This window comes from Aythya ferina (assembly GCF_964211825.1).
Source record: "Aythya ferina genome assembly, chromosome: 3".
NCBI classification, from domain to species: domain Eukaryota; kingdom Metazoa; phylum Chordata; class Aves; order Anseriformes; family Anatidae; genus Aythya; species Aythya ferina.
Window position 1 is genome coordinate 22,386,326 of NC_140298.1, and position 25,272 is coordinate 22,411,597.

A 25,272-nucleotide genomic window follows, 5' to 3' on the forward strand; every position below is an offset into this window, starting at 1 on the left:
ATCAGACTTCACAACATGTTGCCTTTTAGAAAGGAGACAAACAGAGGAATCATGCTTTGGAAGACTTAACCTGCCATTTATACGTTAGGAAAGGTGTTTACATGGGAATTCAGAACTATCCAGTGGTATTCAGTTCATTTGATAAATATAACTTCTCAAATGTGAAAATAGACAGTATAGCTGGTTTCACTGCTTTTTTACCCAATAGATTAAAAGACTCAATCTGTTGAGTTTATCAGTAGCAGAAACTTTCATTAGCTTACAAATAACTGTACATTATATGCACTCAGAGAAGAGGCCACTTTGCCCTGCAGCTTCCATCTGTCAAGCTACAGCCTGAGCACTGCAATATCCAAACAGTTCAGAAATCTCTCTGAATATAGCTCATCTCATGGAGAGAGGGGATATTGCATTATCCCTAGTTTGCAGGTAAGGAAGTCAGGCAAGGAGAGATGGTTGATCAGCCCAGAGACATCTAAAGTCTGCCTAAAACTGCTGTAATCTAAGAACTGCTGTAATTTGAACTTTACTCATCTGAACCCCAAGATAACAACCCTCAGTTCTGAACACTCCCTCCTGGTGGATGGTCTCTGTCCTCCACGATTCACTTATGCAGGCTCTCTTCCTACCTTCCTGACAGAATTATTATCCATCACATTACTTGTCCTTCCTTCATGAAGAACTGATGAAGTGTCTCCAGAGCTAAAAATCCCCCAAACATAGCTATATACAGCACAGTCACAGCTAATGATCTTGCAGTAGGACAAACATCAGGGGGGAAAAAAAAAAAAAAAGATTATCCTCAGTTGAGCAGTGCACTGCTTTTTTTTTTTTTTTTTTAAGATAGCACATCCCTATCTCTTTAATTACAGCAGCCAGGATGTGAACAGATGCTTACTGCACCCAGCAGCCCTATGATTCAAGCAAACTTAGCTATTAGCAAATCCTTTAGGTAGCTAGCTGACTCAGGCAAACAAGACATGCAAATTCCCCCCAGCTGATTAACCACTGGGTTTGCACAGGCTTGACTTATTCACCACAGCTGTTGGAGACACCAATGTCCTCATCTGACAGCCCTGTCCCAAGTTACATCATTGTTTTTGTCAGCATTCACAGACATCTTGCACATCTTGCCTCACATTGGGAGAAATTTCCCCAAATTAGTAGGTGAGAGATTTCCACATGGAATAAATCACAGGTTACAGTTATTCAAATCATAAAAAATGGGAAGGGGAATGGGAAAGAAAAGGGAAAGGCTATGGGCTACAGTGAGAGCCAGACTGCAGTTCTCTAAATAAATGCCATGGATTGATGCACTGCTTACAGACATCTCAGTTATGAGGCCTGGCATCCCAAGAAAACAAAATCCACATCCATCTTCAATAATATCTAAACAGCATGTAAAATCAATTTCTTTAATTATCAACCCCGTGTTCCTGTTGTGGTGTCTGTTTTCAGCTTGTACAGGCTCTTCATCAGTCATCACTTACAGAGCTGATGTGACAACACATCCACTGGCTACTGCTCCCAAAACATCTCCAGTTTTACACCTTCTAGAAAGATCCTCCCCAGATCCCACGCTGCAACATGCACCTAGCTCTTGACAGCCTCTCCTGCACCAAATGTGTACAGACAGTTCTAGAAAAACAGAAGCAATCCTACAGTCCTTCATCTCACATCACATCTGTCTGTAGCTGCTCCTGCCACATCTTGTAGTGTGACTTCTCCCTCTGCAGTCTTTCTCTAATCCATAGAAACAACCCCCCACCTGATAACAAGGCGGCTTTCATAACCCATTTGTTGATGAAGAAAAACAGAAATGGAAGCAAACATACATGCCTTTTTTGTTATTTGCTTTTAGGGTGCCATGGAATTTACCTTAAGCTCTGACTGGATGGATCTGAACGCTGGAGAGGTAGGAAACAAGCTTTGGGGCGCCTGTTGTAACGAAATAAGCATTTATGTTTAGAGTGGAGATGATGGAAGAATGAAGTCAGGTTAACTGTCAAAGCTAAAATTCCCCAGTGTTTTACAGGTTTTTGAGACATCACAGCTAATTCTATGAGAGTTCTGGACTCAGGCCCTGAGAATGGTAGCACAATGAAGAGTGCAAGACTGAAAGATTATCAAAGACAAGAAGTCTCTTCCTACAGGCATAGTAAATAGGCTCTAGATCAGATCCAGGGCACAAGGAGCTAGAAACCCATTCCCTCAAAATCTCTACTTGTCATCTAACATTGCTTGTATCTAGCAGAAAGTCATAAAGGCATTTGTCAGTCACTGAAGCTAAAGGGTCCATGGAGTCCATTTGCCTGGAGAACAAACATTTGCTTTTGCTGGTGAAAAAGGGCAAAAGGGGAAAGCAGGAAGAAACCCTCTTTGCTACTGTGAAATAACACACTCTGGACCAATGTCAGGAGCAAAAGAGAAAACAGCATTACCAGTCATCTCTCTGGAAAAAAAAATCTCATCTTGCATATGCAAATGCAGTGCCTGGCAGTGACTTTTTGGATTAGGAGATTGTAGCATCACTATAACCCCTTATCAAATAGCTTCCAAATGATTTCCCAGGTCCCAAGGAACCAATACAAATATTTATCATCAGTGCCCAGCACTAGTACTCAGAGCATTTCAGCACTCTGAATATTTAACAGGAGAAATTACATTAATAATTATAATAAGAACTCCACAGATTCTTAGCCCTGCTAAAATAAACTGCATGATATGCTGTCCTATTATAATAAAAAGACTTTGAAGTTTTCTATTTTCTCCCAGTGCCTGGAGCACTAACCTCCTTCTGAATGATAGGGAGGTCAGATAGTGAGGGGAGGATCTTGTAAAATGCTAAAGCTATGAGAGCTGAGGGTGCTTAGCATTCTTCAGACTGCAGACAAATAAATATAGAAAAAAATAATAAATGAAAGAAATTTAAGTTACTGTTCAATCCTTACCTGGGCAGTCTTATTGGTATATATTGCATTTTCACTGCAGAAGAGCCAAGCAAAAGTGTAAAAGTATTTGCTCCTATAGAGTCCCCAAGACAAGAAGAAACTATCTGTGCTTGCAAATCTAACAGACAGGGATCAGTGCCCTGCACAGGGATCAAACCCAAAGCAGTATGCAAGTTGAAGAGCTTGCAGGGGAAGATGAAAAGCTCCATGTAAATAAGGTTCTGCTTGAGCTAGGCTTGCATGTGACAGGGTGACTGAAACTGCAGCCTGGGTAGAAGATCAGTGCAGAGGTAGATCTGTGCAAGCAGAGTGCTTACTGTTTATGGAGCATATTCCTTTTAGTCCATTTATAGAAGTCTAAGAGAAAGAGGGAAAGAGCAGACAACCATGGGTCTTCCCAACAACCACAGAGGGTAGCTAAGGAATAATTCCCTCACAGTGTCCTGTAACTGAAGAACCGAGATCTTGGGGGAAGACAAGTATGTCAAAGAAACAGCAGCTCTACAGACCAAAGAGCACCAACCCAGAAGCAAACAGGGTTTAAAATGTTTTTGTTTCCTCTATGACTCACCAGGCCATTCCAGACCACGTACTGGTACAAGACATTATGCGTAACAGTCTGGAGATCACTCTGAAAACTCACCAACACTGACCACACAGTAAAGAGCAGTAGATTAAGAATCTGAACCCAGCCACCTTTTCCCCAGCAATGACCCCAGCCAGCAGCAGAGAGAAGATGGTCGCAGAGACACAACCTCAAAGCTGTGGGCCACTCCCTGCAGAAGGAAATCTCCTCAGAAGAAGGATGCTAGGGTAACCTTTACACTGCAGTCTTGCTCTAAACACTTCCAAAGCCCAATGGCACTGAAGCCCACACATAAGCATATCAATAGAGAAAGTGAAAAGCACTAAATGAAATGAATTTTAAAAAAAAAAAAAAAAAAAGGAAAAATGAAGTTTGAATTGCACCTATAACTGATGTAGATGTTATTGTGGGGGGTTATGGGTTGGTCTCTGTGTTGTTCTTTTTTTTTTTTACGTGGACCGTTCTATTTCTTCTCTGTTTTAAAAATGGTTTCTATCAGCACATACGACTCATTGATTACTGGGTGTGCTATTTCACTGTAGCAGGTTATTCCCCATAATGGATATAGCCATAAATTGCTTTCTTGTTAGATTTATGAGCTTTTTCCCCACTCCTCCTGTTTTAAAACAATGAAATTTTAAAGGGAACCATCTGCTTGTGACACACCTAAATGCACACCTACAAAAATATTCTTAAGGGAACTGAGAGTTAAAAAATAATAATAAAAGACAGTTGGGAGAAAGAGCAGCATTTGCAGTTATCCAAAAGGTCATATGCTAATCAGCAGCTGGAATCAACTAAGAGGTTTTGTCACACCCCTTCTCAACACATTGCAACACCAACTAACTTCGGAAGCTGTTCCTCCAATGCTGTACAATTCCCCAGCTTCCACTGGAGTCAGTGATAGCTGTAACCTTTCTCACAGATACAGCCCTCAGCCACATATACTCATAATATTTTAATAATCCAGTTTAATTAAACTTTTTTTAAAAAACAATTTTTGCATATTCCATAAGGATTAATTACTAACTTGGTTTCTTACTCAGCATTTCTGAATTCAAAGATTTTAAGTATGGAACTCTGAATCAGCAAGTACTCACAGGATACTCCCAGCCATTTTGAAGAATAAATATTTAAGATCTTTTTTCAACATAGAGATTTCAGATCATAAAATGTACCAGAAGTAACCTTGTGCTCAGCAGAAAAGAACTGCTTGTGTAACCATACTGAGGAAATAAAAACTACATAGCCAGGTGAACTGCATGTGAAAATAAATTTATACTAAATGGCCACATTGACAGCTCTCAAAGTTCTAGCAGACAGTGTTACTCAGTTCTCTCAGCTGACCCTACTCAAAATCCAAGCAGTGAATAATAGGTTTTCTACACATCTGCCTTTATCTTCTGATCTTATCCAGCAAGGGAAGTGAGCTTTTTACTTTCTTAATTGTAAGGCCATAATTTCAAGATACATCCCATAAAAGCAACCTGAGAGCATTGAAGCTCTCCATATCTGTGCATCAACACTTTCCTTCAGTAAATGTCATGACTCTTCATTTTTCCTCCATGTCAGATGGGCCATGTAACTTTAAGGGTGTCATCATTTTATCTTTACATGGATGGATCATACTCTTCTTTCATCCATTTCTCAACAGATTCCTGGATAGCTCAGATTCCTTCAAATTCCCTTATTACAATACCCTGTGCTCCAAAAGACTCTCTTAATTGTTCATTAATAATCTATCTTCACAAAGTTGTTCATGTTCTTCCCCTTTTTCCATACCCCTAAGTATAACTCCTTCTACCTTTTGGATGTCAAAGCATTGTTGATTCAAAGGGAAAAACCTTCCTCTTTTTTCACATCACTTCTCTGAGCAAGTGATGTTCTGTTTTATGCCAGCATTCCAATGCACACACGGTTCTCCCAAGAAGTCTCTTGATACGCCCGTAAGCCATACTGCTTATCACACATCAAAACTTCCAGTTCCTTTTATTTATTTCTTCACTTCAAAGTAGTCTTCATCTAAGACAATTTGTTGTAGGCATTATTCCTACCATCTGTTGTGCTGATATAAATTTTCCCTTTGGATCTTCAAAATTCCATCCTTTTAAGACCTTTAATTTTACATTACTGGGGTTAGAGAGAGAGAAAGGTTTACAAGTTATGCCTTGGTAAAACACTCTTACCTCCAGTCCTTCCTACATAAGCAACAGGTTATAAAAAGTCTAACTCACACACAGTATTTTTGCCTACCTGTTCAATGTCATTATAATGTTAACACTGCTGTTGACAGGAGGTGTTACCAGCAATAGGCCAAGTGGAAACATTAATGTGACAGTTTATTAATCAATTCTGTCTCACGAAACTTAATGTAACATAAAGAAGCATTAATAAATGCCTGATGTGTTAATATACATCTTTCACACTGAGATGTACAACTGTTCTACATTTCTTGGCAGTTTTAGTTCAGGCTGCTAACACTTTTTGGAGGATAATATTCTTACTAAATGTATTAATGGTTTAAGTTTGGTTTATGTTTGGATTTAATTTGCAATGAAGTTCACTACTGTTGAAAGGTGCTGGTTTTAAGGATATTTGTCTTAAACATATTGGCTGTCAGATGTGAAACAGGATTCAGCTTCAGTAGTACTTCATAAGGTACTTGCTGGTTTGTCAACTTCTCAGAAACAATACTAACTAAAAAATAACATGGAAAATAACAGCCATGAGAAAGAGGCACCTTCCAGAGGAGAATTCAGCCACCCAAAATATTTTCGTGTTGACTACAGAGAAAGCTCAAGAGAAATTTTCTCTCCTCGAGTACCTGACTCCAGCTCTTTAGGCTGGCAATATTTACAGCTCCATGCAGGGTAGCCCCATTCCCACTCCAGTGCTGCCCCTTCTGTCATGCTGACAGAAGAGGTTGTGCCTCCATGTGGGAAACTGATGGGAGAACTGGGTTAAAACAAGGCCATTCTTCACACAGCCACACAAACCCTTGCAGCACCAGAAGGAAGGGAGCTGTACAGGAGTGAATGGCCAGCCAGAGTTTGGGCTGTTTCTTCCAGTAGCTCTGCTGGCTTCTTCCCTGATTAAAGAGCTCATGAAACCCTTATGTCTGTTTACTGCCTAAAATCAGACACAATGAGTCCAGATTTTTTTTTTTTCCTTTTTCTGTGGTACATACACAGACTGAAGTAGAACCATAAGGTTCAGTTTGGACAACATTTTAATATGGGGTGATAGAGAAGCAGGCTAGATAACGCTTGTCACATTCCTTGTAATGCTTGCATGCAGATGTTCCATATTAAAAACTAATATTTACTGAAATACTTTCAAAGTTGCATCAGAGCCCCTCAGAGTGTGTTAAAAATAAGCACATGCAAAATATTACATTTAGCTGGGAGCCAGATTCCTGCACCAAGGCTACAGACAGCTATACAACTGTTTCTCTGCTAGCGTGATGAGCCAAATCAACCCCCTTCATCTGAGCACCTCTGAACTCCAGGGCTGTTTTTATCTGAAATGAAATTTGGCCGAATGATTGTTACCCTCCAGTGAGTACATGACCACATAGAGAAAAGTTCACTGCATGATGGGTTTATTACATAAAGCAATGTAATAAACTGTGATCTCAATTTAATAGCTCTGGACAAATTTGCCTGTTTGTTCAATGGAGTGAACTCTTAACCTCTGCTCATTTACAAGGATCCCAGATCCCTCCACACTACACAGAACAATCCATGTTGCCTCAGCGATTTGCTAAGAAGTATTTGTTTCCCCTAATAATAATAATAAGTAATAATAAAACAGCACATGTGGTTCTGATAAGAATGAGCTAAATAGGATGGCCTTGAATTCCTATCTGATTAAGAGGTCATCATATGACAAATCCAGCAGAACCAAGTATCTGCCTGAAAACCAGGGAAAGCATTTGATTTACAGCACTAAGTGGATGCCTGCCATGATTTTCACACACTTTGCTATCTTGGCTGACCTCTCCCAGACCTATTTTCTGCACACCAACAGATTTCACATGTTTTTAAATACGGTGACAACTGGGAATTCATAAATAATCCATCTCCACTGAAATATAACTACCATGTCTGAGCAGTTCCGGCTCCAGGCTTGCTCTGCAGCAAAAGCCAGACAGCTCAAGTTTGGAGCAGCTCTCCATATTCTGCAGCCACACTGCTAAAATGACTCCACTTGCACTCCGCTGCCCAGATGTGGACAGCTCAAGCTAATGGCACCTAAACACAAGCATGATACACTGCCTCTTTGATACACTGCCTCTTGACAGGAAAAGCTACAGTCGCACATGACAGTTCTAGGTAGGTTAACGCTGCAGAAAAAAAATGCAGACGAAGTGTGTACATCAATACCTTGTTTCAAAAAAAAAAAACTTGTCAGATTTCTGTATTTTCAACAGGCTTTTTCAGAGTCCTTCATGCCAATGACATGGGAATGGCAACCAGCACTGACAGACTGGAGCATCACTCCTACAGTCCAGGGCACATCCCCTGCACTCCTCATGCTGTCTTGGAAAGAGCAAAGCATAGGAGTGTCACTTGCAAAGGGACTACAGATTTTCTGTTTGGGTGTTAAATGTTAGAAGTCTAGCTTGCTGGCAATACTGCTGTTCTTTCTTGCCTCACAAGTTGTCTGAACCACGATCCTGGGTAAGAAATCTGATGAAAACCAGGATTCACTCTACAAGCCAAGTTTGTGATTCTAGCATTCAGGACCAAAAGGAAGTCAGAAATAATGTACATATAAGGGAATTTTCGCACTGGAAAGAACACATCAAGAGATATTCTGGTCTTCTTGCCATCTTCCCTAACTTATTTTTATTTGTCTTCTGAAGGTTGTTAGGTTTGGTTTTGTCTTGATGTTTCCTGAATATCTACATTGAATGTTATTTCCACACTACTTGCTGCTTATGTTATCTCATCAGATTTATCTTGATCTGAAATCATCACTCACAGGCTGATTGATGAAACCCCCTCCCTCTGTTCCCCTCTCCAAGATCATCAGAAGCCACTGTGTTCTGCCTGATTACAACCATACGGCACCATCTGAGGCTTTAACTGCAACCAGACTGTTGTTACTCATTCCAGATTCAACAAATTTGTAAATATAATGAAGTTCCACCTTTCTCCCCTGTAAAACACATTACATGACTCCACTTCAAGGGAAGCTGCTCAAAATGCAAAACCATCCCCCCCCCAGTCAGGTGAGGTAGGACTTCTCATTATGCATGAAAAACTCTTACCATGTTTAATATCTCAGGTACTCAGAACAACTACTCAATTTACTTTCACAGAATCACAGAATTTTCTAGGTTGGAAGAGACCTCAAGGTCATCGAGTCCAACCTCTGACCTAACGCTAACAGCCCTCCACTAAACCATATCCCTAAGCTCTACATCTAAACATCTTTTGAAGACTTCCAGGGATGGTGACTCCACCACTTCCCTGGGCAGCCTGTTCCAGTGCCTCACAACCCTTTCAGTGAAGAAGTTCTTCCTAACATCTAACCTAAAACTCCCCTGGCTCAACTTAAAAGCCCATTCCCCCTCATCCTGTCACCAGGCACGTGGGAGAACAGGCCAACCCCCACCTCGCTACAGCCTCCCTTGAGGTACCTAAAAAGAGCGATAAGGTCACCCCTGAGCCTCCTCTTCTCCAGGTTGAACAAGCCCAGCTCCCTCAGCCGCTCCTCGTAGGACTTGTTCTCCAGGCCCCTCACCAGCTTCGTCGCCCTTCTCTACACCCGCTCAAGCACCTCCATGTCCTTCTTGTAGCGAGGGGCCCAAAACTGAACACAGTACTCGAGGTGCGGCCTCACCAGAGCTGAGTACAGGGGGACGATCACCTCCCCAGCCCTGCTGGTCACACTGTTCCTGATACAAGCCAGGATGCCGTTGGCCTTCTTGGCCACCTGAGCACACTGCTGGCTCATATTCGGCCGACTATCCACCATCACTCCCAGGTCCTTCTCTGCCTGGCAGCTTTCCAACCATTCCTCTCCCAGCCTGTAGCTCTGCTTGGGGTTGTTGCGCCCCAGGTGCAGGACCCGGCACTTGGCCTTGTTGAACTTCATGCAGTTGACCTCAGCCCATCGGTCTTTTTGAATACCCCATTTGAATACTCCATGTAGTCACCCCTGTGAAGATGACTTATAACTGTCCTAAGCATTTATTTTTTGTTAATACTTAGAAAAATAATTAAGACCAGCCACCATGGCACCTTCATGTGCAAGAGCCTGGCATGCTGTGGGTATGAAAATCACAGAAGACAGACAAGACCTTTTGGCACAGAGAAAGGGAGCTCTATTACTCTGTTCCCTCAAACGCACAATTCTTGAACTCAGAGACTGGAAAGTTCAAGTCCATCTCCCAGTCTAACAAGAAGAATCACTTATTTCCCAGGGCTTATCCACCCACTAGTTTTTAATTACTCAAGCAAGGGATTCTTCTACCTTGTGTCCTGGGAAAACGTCTGTTGGTGTAATGAATCTCACAGCTACACAAATTTCCTATGTACTCAGCCTAAGTTCTTTTGTCTCATTCCATCACTCTAAACACCGCTCTGAAAATGTCTTCTTCTTGGGGCTGTTGACTCCCTTTCTATGCCTTCTAAAAATCACATTTGACTTTCTTATGAGCACATGGCTCTTTTCTATTGTTAATGTTCTACTTACTGTCTTGGTGGAGGAGAAGGAGCACAGCCCGTCAACTGCCTCTTCTAGGTTTCCTATTTCTTCTTTCTCCTCCCAGCTCTTCTTTTTTTTCTAACTAACTTTTTTCTAACACCAACTCTTTAAGTAGCACTAACTTTTTTTTTTATTACTCTTATATCCTAATACTCTTCTATATCTCAATCTTACCTTTCCCTCCTTGGGGGTGGACATTTAGCATGATTTGGATGGAGAGTTGAGTACTATATGTCATATATGTTTAGCATGTACTTCATTAAGCTCATTATCGTATTCAGGGGTGTTACCTGTAATATTCATTTTACACATAATGAAGCAAGAGGTTTCACTTTGGGTACTGTGGCCTTCAAGATTCTGTTCTGCCACCAAAACAGGGTCATCCCCCCAACACATTCAGCAGCCTCTCACAGCACGCCTGCACACCTCCATCCACCAAGTTTATATACAAGATCAACAAGAGCAAGCCGCTCAACTCCCCTTTGCCCAAGGTTGCTGCTTATCAGTGACGCTAAAAGTCTGTTCTCCACACCGATCCCCAGACAGTGTGAATCATTTTGCCTTCTGAGAATCTTGCAATGTAAGCAGAATACAGTCTTCTGACCCACAAAAAAGCCCTAGGTACCAGACACTGAGGGACAAAACCAGCAACCACCTCATTAATGGTCCCCCTCCTGCCTGCTCCATACTCACCCTCTCCAGATAAAAAAAAAAAAAAAAAAGCTGCTCTCAGCACCAGCTTTCTGACAAACTCTTGATTCCTTCCCCAACCATCAGACTGCCCTAACAGTTCCCAAGTAGACTGTACCAGGACAACTGAAGATATTTTTCCAGACATTCACTGGCACATTTGGCCTATGACAATCCTACCAGGTTGGTAAGCTATTAAGACATCACCAGAGCCTTCACGTTAGCTTAACAGCACCAGCACAGCCTGCAGCAGAGTTTGAGTACAGAAGAACACAAGGGCACAGAACTATGATGCTACTGCCGTCACTGTGGCATCTGAGCCCCTTCTCGCTGTACACTAGTGAGCAATTTCTCCCCCGTGGTCTGTCCCTCCGTCCTGTCCCAGAACAAACCACAGTGCAGGAGAAAGTTCTGTTTTGGCAGAGCTCATTCATTTTAATGTGCTCCTTGTCATGTGTTTGGATCAGCCAGAGAAATGTGTTGGAAGAGGGAGCACTCTGGCTTGTAGCTGTTATGTGGAAGATCAAAGCCATCACCAGAAGGACGATTAACAATTAAGGTAGACCTGTGAAATCTAGGGCAAGGCCAGATGCAGTGAGTGGGTTATAAAACATGCGCTCCTCTACACTCACAAGCTAACTGCGTTGGCTCACTCTCATCTGAGCACTCTCTCCTGTGGAGAACTGTGACAACTCTTGCTGATATATGAAAGCCCACATGCTAGTGCAGATACATCCACCTACTCCACTGAGCACAGGACAGCTCCAACAGCACAGCCATGTGTTTGCCTGAGTGCAGTTAAGTGCTTTTTAGTACCATATGCATGCACTGGGAACTGTAATGGCTCTTCACGAGACATTTTCCAGATACTTCCTGACTCCTTTGCAGCATAGGCAGCTCTTACTAAGATTTTAATAAATTGGGTCAATAATTGCAGCAAAAACCCAACACTCTGATATAGTGCTAAGCTGAAAAAGCACAGGAAACAGCACTTGTCAGGAGCACATCCCAACACTACACAAGGCCACCTCGCACTTAACAGGGTTAGTACTTGTAAGTCTCTTCAAACTCAGTCTGAAGGTCATGTTCACCCTCTTGAAAAATCCCATGGTGGTGGAAATTGAAGTTGGCTGGGGACAGGCGTGTTTCATGGCTTGATGCCGGTGAACACCATCAGTGACAGAACCACTCTAGAGAAAGGACTGCAGTCAGGCAAGGGCAGGCAGGAGTCAGAGGAGCCAGCGGGCTTGTGCACCCAGTCAGCATTGCTACACAACAGGCAGCTCTCAGGAAGGCAAATGTGAAGGGGAGGCACAAGGGTTTGAAAGGGCAAGGTCATGCTCTCCTCTGATCCACTGCATGCCTTATTCCTTGGCTGTGATGGGTCCCAAGGCAGAGAGGCAGACCCTACGTCCCACCATTCAATATCGGCTCCTTTCCACTGGGGGAAAATCCTAGAGCAATCTTTTGGATTTCCCCTATTTTTCAACTTGGAGCCTGTATCCCAGCCACACCAAGCAGACACTCACCTTAGGATACCTGGCACTTTACTCAACATGGCAACAACACAATGCATATCATGCAAGCTAACTGCTGCTGACAGCGAGCTTTATTATGTAAGACAAATTACCCCAGATAACTGAATACAACAAACATTGTTCCAACACTGTAAAGCTTTTTTTTTTTTCCTGTGGGAGGGAGAAAAAAAAAAAAACATGAGTTGAAACAAACAAAAAAAGTTCTTGCTGCTCTTTGAAATCAAAGATTTCCTTCCTCACAGTGTCTTTCAGAAGAGTCCTAGTGCTGGTGGTAAGAGCATGTACTTCTACAATATATAAATACTATCAAAATTGGCTGTGAAGCTGCTGCTAACTATTTGCCCTATGCTACACTTCCTCCAACAGCTGCATCTTGCCTTGTTGGCTTGCTAAATTACAATGTACATTCTCCTCTCTATTCCTGCGTGGCACATTGCCTTAACTGCTGCTGAAAAGGGATCCTGGGGGAATGGAAACACTTTCATTCTGCAGCACATATAAATGGTTGTCCATACTAGCTAAAGCCTCTGCAACACAGAGACTCTTCTTTGCTTGAGGGGATAACACAAATACGTACAATCAAATATTACATCATTATGGCTTGTTAATTGTGAAAATTATGAGCTTTTATTTACTACTGCATTGCAAAGAGTAAGAACATTTTTATTCATTTTATATAGGTAGGTATTTATACCTTCTTTAACCTAATTGTCATAGGCTAATCTTTGTCAATAATTTGTTCCTTCTGCTTTGTCTTATTTTCTGTGAGGAATGATTTAAATCTGAAAACAACTATTGAGGGTTTTTTTTTTCGTTTGTTTCTTTGTTTTTTAAGATAGAGTAGTCCAATTTTATGGAAGGCTATTCTAGAAGTGTACAAAGAAGGACTTGAGCATTAAAAGTTGATAAAAGTTCTGAGATTTAGACTTCTAACTGCAAACCACCCTAAAAAATGACAGAGGAGTTTATCTTTTCACTCAGGCTATCAAACATCTCCTCTTTATACAGTTCAGGTTACAGGAGAAGTGGCCAGAATCAGCTTCTGCTGTAAATTTGCAAGATTTCCATTGACACCTCACTGTAAATGGGAGCAGAGTTCAAACTGTCTGAAACAACTAAAAACTCAGAGAGACCATCCCTCTGACCAGAAATGTCATTTTTCTAAATGCACATAGTGAAAAGTACTATGAAATATGAAACAGTAGGAGTAAATGTGACATTTCACAAGGTAATCCCCTTGTCAGGTAAGCAGTTTTAAAAATTCATGCTGTTCAACATGTTGAATATCTTCTAGGACAGAGAATTTTTTTCCTGCATTAAAGCGTCTGATAATGCCCTCCCTGGTTTTCCTGTTGGTCACCTGCCCTGATATTCCAGTATCTTGCCTTTGCTTTCATCAGTGTGTGACAAAATCAGTTCTTGAGGAAAAACAAATACATATTTCAAAAAAAATCACTTCTTCCATTGGGAGTAAGAGCTGGCACCCACATGTGTCTACAGTGGATTTTCACCAGCACAAAGCAAACTGCCCTTAAGTGGAATTCTGACTGAGAGGTTGCAAAGTGACAAGGCTGCTTTTAAACTCAAACCAAAAAAAGACATCAAAAACATGCAGTTGCAGAATGAATGTAGAGCAAAGCCTGTTGTATTTTATTTTCAAACAAGCTACTTACTTTCTAGGAGAAAAAGAGGAATATAGGTTGAAGCCCCTCTGAAAACACTGACGATGGTGATGAAAAGGTCATGTAAAAAAATCAGAACAAACTAAACCAAATGTTTTCACTGGAGCACTGCCATCACTTGCTCTGTTGTTGATGGCTTACCAGAAATGGGTCCTAATAGTAACTCAAACGCTGGTTTTATTTGAATGCTTTTTTTGTGTGATAATGAGCAACTGATAAAACAATGCAATACAAAGGATGTTCATATTCATTCATGTTGGGTCACAGCCAAATTCAGCTCCACATCCGAACTCCAAAAATACCAAAGTTTAGATATAGCCAGTGTTTTTCCTCTATTCATTCTAATATTAATAAAATTATTTCTAACTTCTATTTCACTTCTGGTTTCTGCTGGGAACTGGGAGAAGTCTTGAAATAGGCATATGTTCTACCAACCATTTGTACACTTAAACAGGAAGGGAAAATACTAAACCCTGGAACATGCAACAGGACTGAGTCAGAGTTGCAACTGGAACCTGAGTTTTGTACTTCTGGCCCTTTAGCTATTTTAAACACGTAGCCGTAACACTGAGTTGGCATGAGATTTTGCATTTCTAATATAAGCAATAATTTGACTTCAGTAGTCAAATACAACTCTATTTTCAGGAGTTGTGTAAGGACATAAAAGCCTTCCTGTAGCCTTGTTACTACCTGACCACATTTGTTTTGTGGTACAGCAAGAGATGTCTGACCAGGGGAGTCCTCCATGCATTGCAAAATGGTGATAACAGGTGAGAGGGTGAGGAAACTATTAAATTAGAAGAAAATCCTGGAACCTAAATATTTCCATGAAGGTCCATTTCCCTCCTCTGTCCAACATTCTGGACTCTTGACTAAACTTGGCTGCCTCTCGGCAGCACCACTCTGGTGTTATGACACTGCACTCTTGCTGGTAAGGACCCTGCATCTCCCAGCCCCTATGTGCTGAGGAACAGCCTGCCCCTGCAGCTCCCTGACACTGCTCACGGATTTGAACAGCAGCCCCACAGCTTTCCACCAACCTTTGACCCCAGCTAATCCCATACAATGTGCTGAGATATAGAAGGATCTCAGCATTGCAGCCACCTGGCTCAGGAGGTTTCCTTTCATCCATGACTAAGTACCCAGGGATTTGCTTTCTCTCCATATAATGAGAAAGGAGAAGGAATGCAGCTGTTGAAAAAAAAAGTCTGTCAAGTTTTATATTCACTGAAGCTACCAGTACACTGAGATCTAGAGATGATAATCTCTTCTGCTTTCTGGAATACTGCATCTTAACATCTCTTTTCTTCGGCTATTGCTTAAAAATGACCAAGTACCTCAGAGAGCAAACTGTAAGAACAGATGATAAAAACACATTCAGTAAGAATATCTTATACCATTTTCCTCTCCCTGTTGGCACTAAAATGACTGTATGATCATTTATTTAAATCCTTAAAGCACAGAGCAATCTCATATGGATATCAGATGAACAATTTTCAACCAAAACCAAACCAGTGGCCCATTACCATCCATTTTAGGACACTGCAGTGGAGAGCACATTCTAAAACAATACAGAAGAGGAAAACCCCTCCCTTTCACAAATATGTCTCTCACCAGGTTCATATCTGCTCTGGACTAGGCTCAAGGTGGTGTGAACAAGGAGTCACAATGCCAAAGCAACCACACATGTCATGACATCCACCAGAACGCTATCAAGACAATGAGGAGTGGTAAGAGGTAGGTACAATTTGACAACTAGGATTGGCACAGTACACAAGATTTTATATCTAGGAACTGCCTCTTGAAATATCTGCTGGCATGGTGAAATACAGCTTATTTGTAAGGACCTGGCACTGGTGCTGCACAAGCTGTAGGAAAACATAAATAAACTGACACAAGTCAGCATAAAATAGCTTTGCTGATTCATATGGGCTGAAAATTGGCCCCAAAGAATTTGTAAACCTGGAGTATTGGAAAGAAGCTGAAACATCTTGTACCATAGGAATTGGCAAGACCAAGCTGTTTTCAAGGTCTGTTTTTGATCAACATCTTCAATTTTTGCTTTATAAATTTTTTGGTCCCCTCCAAAATCAACTGTGTACACCTTAACCCTCACTTCTTTTCTGATAAAATTTCCAGGCTTGTTAATCAAAGCAAGACATGGGGTGCTCTATGCAGGCACAAACAACCCCATAATATCAGCACCCATCCATACCAGACTTCTCACTAATTTTTCAGACAGGGATAGCTGACATGATGCCTGCTTAAGCCCGGCTTGCCACCTGAACATCTAGAGTCATGGCTCTAGCACTCTGGAATGTCCAACAGCACGGTGAAATCCAGGGTTGCCCCTGGGCTAAGGGTTTCAGTCTGTTGGTTCTGCTGGGCAAAGAGGGAACTGGTTTCCCTGAACCAGCTGTACTTACAGCTCTTGGTACCAATACTACTCCTTTTCAGCACACTGGCCAAGTACAGCTCTCAGGGATGTCTACCAAACAGAAAAGGTTTTCAGGAGTATAAGATTTGTGTGCCTCTTCTTTCTCCCTTCTCTAACATGGAGCAATACAGGAATTGATTCTGTGCACACAACATCAGTAAAACTCAGCCAGGTGCACAGCACATTCTTCAACTCCTGCATCATATGGGAGGGGAGTAAAAGGCAGAGAGAGACAAGCCAGGCCAAATCCTGGCACCACAAAATACACATGGGATTCTTAAAGCCCATGGCATATATTATCTTGAAAAAGATGCCATTCATTCTTCCTCTAATTAAAACATGCAACGGATTCTCAGGCAGTTACACTTCATAAACTAGAATATCCTTCCCCATATTTCCCTGAGTTCACAGAACACACGCATCTGCAGACAGCATAGAAAAGACTGGGCAGGCTCATCTCTAATCATTATCTGACCTAAGTACTTGTCTTCGTAAGGATCTGCCCCTCCACTTGGCAGGATCTGAACAGAGCAGCAAAGAACACAGCAACTGGTCCAGAACCCACATCATCACTACAATGGGCACAGACCTGGTCAGAGTCCTGCAGGACCTGCATGATAGTTTTGGAAGGAAATTCCACATTTCAGCTGAAAGGGACTGATACTTCATGTTCAAACAAGATGTTTTAGTCAGAGACCACACCACACTGCATGAACATCAAGCACAAACACTGTTACATTCCTGCGTAATGGAAAATTCATTCTATTGAACAGGCTTCAGTGAAGGAAAACTGAGTTGTATATGGCTTGCCCAAATAGCGATGCAACTGTGAGAGCTGGATGGAATGCTTCATGGGAAGTTCTTCCAGAAAAAAAAAAAAAATACCTTTTTTTTGTTTGCTTTGTAACCAGAGAGGGGGTTGTTTGGGATAATATCAGCATTTTTTCAGCCTTCACACACTGTTCCACCAACACAGCAGCAGCTACAGAGCAGCACAGGGCATGCACACATTTGCAAGGTACTACCATCTCTGTCCTTGGCACAGGGGCAATGTCAGGGAGGGGGACATGGTTGAGGCATTCTGCACTCCAGAAACAGAAGCAGCTCGGTACAGCAGCTGCAAGAGCACCCACAGGGACTGCTCTAATTTAAACTGGCCCCTGAGCATCTGAGAAACTGAGGAATAGAAGCAGAGATGGCCTCAAGCCACTGTTGTACTCTCTTCCTGAAACTGCAAGTTCTGAACCACACCAGAAAATAACAGCAGGTTGTGTTCTGCCCAGTTCTATTCCTGATTCTCTTACAGTCTCTTCACCCAACAGTCTTTTTACTCAGACATCAAAAAGACCCCAAAACCGCAGCCCCGCTGCAAGCTATCATTGCTTGCTATATCACCTAAATAAGTACTAGAAAGAAGGAAATGGCTCGGCTTTTGATCATGTTTATCCCACCTCAAGTACTGAATTATGCGATTTCACTTCCATGGCATTGCATCTGAGAGTTACCCCCAGAAAACCAGGAGTTAGCCCCTCTTAGCACACAAAAATGATCAAAACTTGAGTTTTCATCTTGGCATCATACCAGGCAGTCAGAGCCATCACTGCTCGACATTTCCTAGCCAGAGGAGGAAGGTTAAGGAGGTAAAAGGAGGTAAAAGGCAAAGAATTCCTCCAAGTCTTACAATTAATGAATCTTATTCAAGCATAGTGTGTTCATAGCAGGGCTGCCCTTGTGTGACAGACTAGATCAGCAGCATAAATGAAACTGCTCTTTGATATATGTCCTCAATGGGAAGAGCTGAGAAAGGGACATGAGAGGGGAGCAAAGGGGGGAAAAAGGTAATTCAGCATTTGCTCCATGACACATTGAACTCATAGAACCTGAAGCAGGGAGCCAGAAAGTCACCCATATTACACACACATCTGTAACAGCCTCTTGGGTGGTCAGGTCTGCAGGTGAAATGCTTTGGCAAATTAGAGAGAAGGAAAGCATCCCCTTCTGGCACAGCTGACCACCAAACATCTGTGATCTGATGGTGGAGCACAAGTTCTAGCTCAGCTGACTTCATTTTTCATTTTGACTCATTTACTTTAAATCTGAGACTTGGTAGGGATCAGATAGCCTCCAGATGTGTCATCAGATGCAATTCAGGTTTGAGGACATTGAGAGTTCAGGATTTGATTTCAAACCAAATCAAAGTTAGGGTTCTCTTGTAAATTTAAAAGTGACTCTCTGGAGAGTCAGGCTGGTAGAACCTCCCATGGCCCACAGTGTTCCTGGACACATTGCATGTTCTTAGGCCCAAATATCTCAACATTCATGCACACAAACAGATCCCTAATCTCAAAACAATTTTAAATAGGAATACTTGTTTTATTGGCCAAAGTCTTGAAAACTGAATCAGCAATAGCTTCAGCATGTAATTAAAAGCATTTCTCCAACTGCTTGTCTTGCCTTTCATTATCAGTCACCCTGACTCCCCTTGCCAGCACTGAATATAGATCAATGCAAAAGAAAATGAAAACCTAGCACTGAACTTCACTGCATGGAAAGCCAGTACCCTGATAGCCTTTGGGCCTGACAACACAGGGCAGACGGACCACATCAAGAGCAGGCATTAACCATCTCCTCATTGAGAGAGCAACTTGCTTGAGCCCACGTGCACTTGGCCTGGGGACAAGAGTTGCCTCACAGCCTCTGATCTCCCCCCCGGGAATCTTTTTGAGCTTTATTTACAGAGTTCTTCAACCTCCAAGAAAGAGAGCAAGCACACAAGAACCAGCAGTCATGAAGAGGCCTGCATGGTGCACTCCTCAGTGAAAGTAGTCTTCTCCTATGTGACTTCATTTTTCCATACATCCCCCCATTGCTACCATGATATAAACATACTGCCCTTCCTCACATGGGTGTTGCAAGCTTGTAAGACTTGATTACCACAACACTTAACTGCCTAAAAGACAACATTAATTTGTTTTAAAAGTGAACTTTGTACATTTATAATAACAAAACAAGTAAAATAACACTGATATTTAATGGTTTGGACTAGGGTGAGCAACTCGTCTTTTAGCAAAGACGAGAAAGCTGTGGTTTTAGCCTGATTAATCAAAACTAATGAGCCCCTAAAACCTTATGTTTCTCTCAATCAGCATACTATCAGCAGTGACACTATACTAGCCTTTCTCCATCAAAGAGCAGCCCAGGAGCCATCTAATGAACCTCCAGTGTGAGTGACTCAGAGTTTCTCCATAAAGTAAATCTTGCCTAAATTTCCAGACCAGATGGCTGAACTGTGAGACAATCCATCAGATGGCTCCAAAGTGTTTCATACAATTAAGGATATGCATTCTGGAAATGCCCTGGGCTTAGTCAATTTGTCCACAAATCTCTGAAGTTTTCAAAAACAAATCTGCCCAGACTCCTTTTGAATAAGCTTAATGATCTCACAGCCAACAGCAAGGGAACCAGACAGTAAGGAAAGCAAACTGAACACCTTTCTAATGCCTCCTCACCCCTCTAATGGGCAAGATAGTAATAGAACAGAAGATCAGCTGTTGATGAACATCATGAAATAGGATCAGTTTCAGAACAGCAAACACTTGGTGTGCATAGTGCTTTTCATCCAAGCAATGGAAACATTAATTCTACACTCCTCAAATATTTGTAATTATTCCCACTATGCAGACAGCAGTGTGCCTCAGTTTTCCTACACAGCTTTTTCCCCATCCAGAAGTTGGCAAAAGAACAGCATGTACTGGAACTGCCTTCCTTGTCCTCATTACTGACCCTCTTCTGCCTTTGTTTGCTTTCCATCTGCACCACCAACTGCCTAAGTGAGCGGCTCCCAAGCCCCTCATGATTTTCCAAGCTCAGGAAGACAGCTTGCCTTTTACACCAGGAGGGACAGATAGCTCCCACTGGAGGGGACAAGCTCAATGCTTCTCACTCTAGAACAATAGAGCTGCGTGGAGATCAACTGGGTACAAAACCATACCAACACATTGTCCTAACTACCCTTAGTCAGCTGTCACACCAACAGGAGTGTCCAGGTACTGAGAAGAGGACTGTCTGCCCCACACATCACACCTCCCACATTTGTTTTTTAACTCTGGAGTAAAAGGAGAGAATTACTGCCTAAAATGTATGCCCAAAGAGACAGAAGGAGGAAAGGAACTGGACGGACTTGACACAGAGACTGAACTGCTGTAGCACAAAGCTAAAAACTAGTACCGATGTCTGAGTTCAACATTTCCTGCTTCTTGATGTGCTTTTGCTATCTGTTAAAGGGCAGCATGGAAATGAGCACAACACCATACCTGGATGAGCCAAATCCAGGGATTCCTCCTCTTTGATCTCGAAATAGAAAAACATGAGTTTGAGAGTGCTTACCAATAACTTGAGGTACACTGGGACATAAGGCATACTGCAAGTGTCTCCAAGACAAGGATATTTAACTAAATGAAATCTGTTAGACCTGAGGAAAAAAAAAAAAAAAAAAGGCATGGCTACAACTGCAACCTGTGAGTAACCATATTCATCAGCTGTGGTTCCATGACTACTTCAAGGAAACCAGCTGCAGCCAAGACAGACTCATTTCCCACCCCTGACATGCCTTCCCATTTCCACTGGCAACTGGGAGCTGCATCAAGTTGTATTGGTTTTTGAATGTTTGTGTCAGCACTGGTAGCATGATCGGAGAGGCAGAGGTGGGAGTGAAGGGCTGGAATTGATTCTGGCATTGTCATCTCAAATTAAACTCATCTGCCTTTAAAAGATAAAAGTGACTTTTCTTCCTACCCCTCACACTGACCTTGTGCCCACATAGCCTCCTTTCCGGGCCAAGCTTCCCAGCACATTTCCTTTTGATCCTGCAACTCAAGGAGTTATTTTTTGTATGGCAACACTAATATCATACTTAACACTGCTCAATAGCCAAACAAGGGAAAATCACATACAGTTGAGAACTGTATTTGTTGCATATGCTCAGATGGACAAATCAGGGCCCATCTCATTCATTAGCTTCAGTTCCTGCACCACCGAACTGCTGGGTGTTTGTCCTTATCTCTCCACCTCAAGTTTTCCTTTGTGATATAACTCATACACAGAATATCCCCTCTTATTGTGCAAGATGCCTGACACAAGTTTTACTGGTCAAATAGCTAGGCACTACACTATACTGTAAGTTCAGCAAGCATGCCTTTAACAAAATAGCATCACCAAGCTTGAAAATGCAAGTCAAGGGTACCTTGCAGCCTTTAAAACCATGGGTTTGTAGCAGATCAGAACTAAAAGGATGACAAGCATTACTACTGTAAATACCATGTTTTAAATCTCTCTCAGACTTGCCACTGAACTCAAGAAAAGTGCACAGGGATGTAACAGGAGCACTTACGGGGAGGCTGCTTGCCTCTTTGCATTACATTGCACATGAGCCCACCTCAATCAGTCACTAGTTGGAAACCTCACAAGCTCAAGATGACTTAAAAGTAGTGTCACACAAAGGCTGGGTATTGTGTGAGCTCCCTTCCAGTTCCTACAAATTCACCACCACGTTTTGTTCAAGCTGGGAGATGCACCAACAGGCAAGAACTGCAGGAGCCACACTGACAGAAGTGTCACCATTCCCACCAGCAAACATTCTTGTGTTTCTTCTTGAATCAGTGTTGGACGAGGCTGGCAGGTTTAAAAGGGTGAGAACTGACCTGATATAACCTTACACAGCCCAGTACTTTTGACCTGTCCAACAGTATTAAGTTTATAAAATTTTCATGCAGATTACTTGCAAGTGAGTTCAACAGTCACAAGAACTTATTTTAGGGTTACATAGGCAGTTGCATGAAGTTCAGAGCTTGAGAAAAAAATCTCTAATTTCTCCAATATATATTTGGGATCTTCTCACACAAGCTGTTTCACAGGCTGCTCACAAGCTACCTGCGCTTCACATTCTCACCTCCCATGATCTCACCCTACCTATAATCTCTGGAAAAAAAAAAAATAAAAAATAAAACCACACAGCTCCCGATCCACTTTCAACCTTCTTTACATACACCCTCTTTCCCCAAGCTCATGAAAAACACCTTCCCCAGACAGCTGCTTCAAAGAAATTCTTGCCTACAGTAGCTTTGATAAACAGCCTATATCTATTAGATAGCATAACTGGCGATTCTGGGATATAGTCCCCAGGTACCTTTCCCTAACATTTTATTACTGTCATTATTGAGCAGAACTGCAGATGAAAATCAGTGATATGATGAAGATAAATAGGAAAAGGCAAATAAACTCTATATGCATTGTGCCACTGCCTTTCTTTCAAAGACAGACAGCAAGCTGCAATATGCTGAGCTCCATTCAGTATGTGACCCAGTGGATTAGTGACACTGGGCATTATCAGCTGCCTAGCTGCAGCTGGGGTGTCAGGAACAGGTGGGATTATATAGGGAGAAGACTTATTTGGCCCCTGCAAGTAGTATGGAGGTTGGCAAATCACTTCATCCTGTTCTAAATCTGCAAGGTGTGACATTTTGGCTGACAGACATCTCCCTTATTTTCTTTTTGATTGAAACTTTGGACAAATTATGATATGTGCAGTTTTATATATTCCAACTCTGACAGTTTCAGATGATGGCCCTCCCTGCACAGCAAAGTATGTAATTCAAATCTCAATTTCATAGGGCAATTGCAGATTACAGCTCTGAAAAGGTCCCAGTTTCTTCCCCTTGTGTCTGAGGTGAAAATGAAAAACAGAGGGGAACACTCGATAGAGACTTTGCTGATGGGATCACCTACAGTTTTCTCTGTTGGTACTGATCACAGCTTATAAATTCAGACAAGAAGAATTATTTTTATTAAATAGCATCCCACAAGCCAAATGATTTCTCCATCCTACAGCAATCATGAGAGTCAGAAGGATCTTAAACATAGGCAATGTAGCTTGAAACATAAGCACCTGAAAACAATGCCCAGATCCTGAATTACACAGCTAAACTTCTCATTTAAAATAACAGGCTTAGATTGTCATTGACTCGGCTTGTCATCTAGCATAGATTAGAACAGCACAGTATAAGGCAGCATTTGTTCTTCACAGCATGGACACAGTACACAACAGACTCTGATTCTCTCCTAAAAGAAACTCTGTGTCCTTTGCTTCTATCTTTGACCTGTTACCCAACTTCTGTAAATTGCTCCTCTACAAGATACATCAGCTGGATGTACCACAGCCCTGCCTCTAATGCAGGAACTACTTTCAAGCTTGAACTCATGATCAGCCCAAAGAGCTTTGAGAAGCTCAACCTGTCATGTTAATTCTGAGTAGGATATTCCACATTTAGAAGGGAGAATAATTCATGCTGCCAAGAGCACAGAGTGCCTTCACCTGGGCCTAACAAAGAAGGATTGCTTGACTGGACCCCAGAATCTAGGATACACCCACAGGGACCTGCAAAGCAGCCATTGTCAGATAAGGTAATCATCTACAGTCTGACAGCTCCATCCAAGCATAAGGAGCACTTAAGGAAGAAGATTCCTCAAGGGCAAAGCTTTGTGGCCTTTCACAGGAGAAGACTGATACCACGAATGCGGGACTCCTTGCAACAGACAGAGCTCACCAGCATGAGTAAAGCTGGTGGCAGCAGCATCCAAAACTGATGGGAAGATGGATGCACACTATCGTGAACACTGTTCCAGCCTCTGAGGCTGTTGCCTATCATGTCCCAAAACAACATCTATACTTCAACCCAAGCTGGGCCACAAGCACACTGATCCACAGAAAGAACAGTCTCAGCAATGCTCCTTTCACAAGTAATACTTAAAGAGGACATGATGAGCTGAGAGCTTCTTTTTATTGCTTGAAATAGGGAGAAACACTAAAATGGGAACTGGGAAAATGATCCTGAAGAAGGCATTTAAGGGAATAACCGTAGGTCAGAGAGATGAGATAAAGGTTTTCAGACTCTGCCAATTCATCTAAACAACACTGTGGTCAGGGCCTAAGGGCTTTGGGATTTTCATCTACATAATCTTCGTGTTTATTAGACTGGCAAGTTTTCAGTTTTGCTTTTTTTTTTTTTCTCTTGGCAAAGTTGTACTTGTAAAAGGAGGAGTGTTTCAACTGAAGTGGAAAAAAACAGTCCCTCCCTGCTCAAATGCATACAGAGGACACTAAAAGCACACTACAGCAGCCAATAGCTGGTGTTATTGGCATTTTCTAACCTGTCTCCTAGCAGATCAGGTGGAAAGGGTCTCTGGTGTTTCTTCAGCTATGGTTTGATTGACCAGCTCTTGCTGAACCACATTGTTTCTGTAAGTACTTCTGTAAACAAGCTAATTAACAAACCCCTATTGTTGTAGGGATAGATTGTATTCAGTGCAGATTCCACAGCTAAATGCGTAAACTGTCTAAATCAGACTGGAGTAATCACATCTACCTCTGATACAGCATCCAGTGGAGAAAGGATATTAGGCTTCTTTTTGTTCACAATCTTTTTTGCTTCCCCTCAAACCTGATGGCCCTCTATGGCAACAATTTATTGAACTAATAGTCTGAAGGGAGTCAGACTGGGAGCAGGCAATACTAAAATGGAAATGGAAGAGGTAACTGGAGATTACCTTAAACCCAGATTCATGTGGTACAATTATTACTGCAAATTCAGGAGTTCAGAGGGGACACCAATGTGCT

The 25,272-nt window shown here is 42.1% G+C and overlaps 1 long non-coding RNA gene across 3 annotated transcripts in view; it reads right to left on the reverse strand.

The window, feature by feature from the left end:
* Positions 1-25,272, reverse strand: part of LOC311434028 — a 224,997-nt gene that overhangs the window by 196,547 nt on the left and 3,178 nt on the right. The window contains exon 1 of one of the 3 annotated variants that reach the window (XR_014691219.1): positions 20,988-21,010. The exons of the other annotated variants lie outside the window; for them this stretch is intronic. This is a non-coding gene — a long non-coding RNA (uncharacterized lncRNA). Of the gene's footprint in view, positions 1-20,987; positions 21,011-25,272 lie in introns of those variants that run through there. 3 annotated transcript variants of the gene reach the window in all.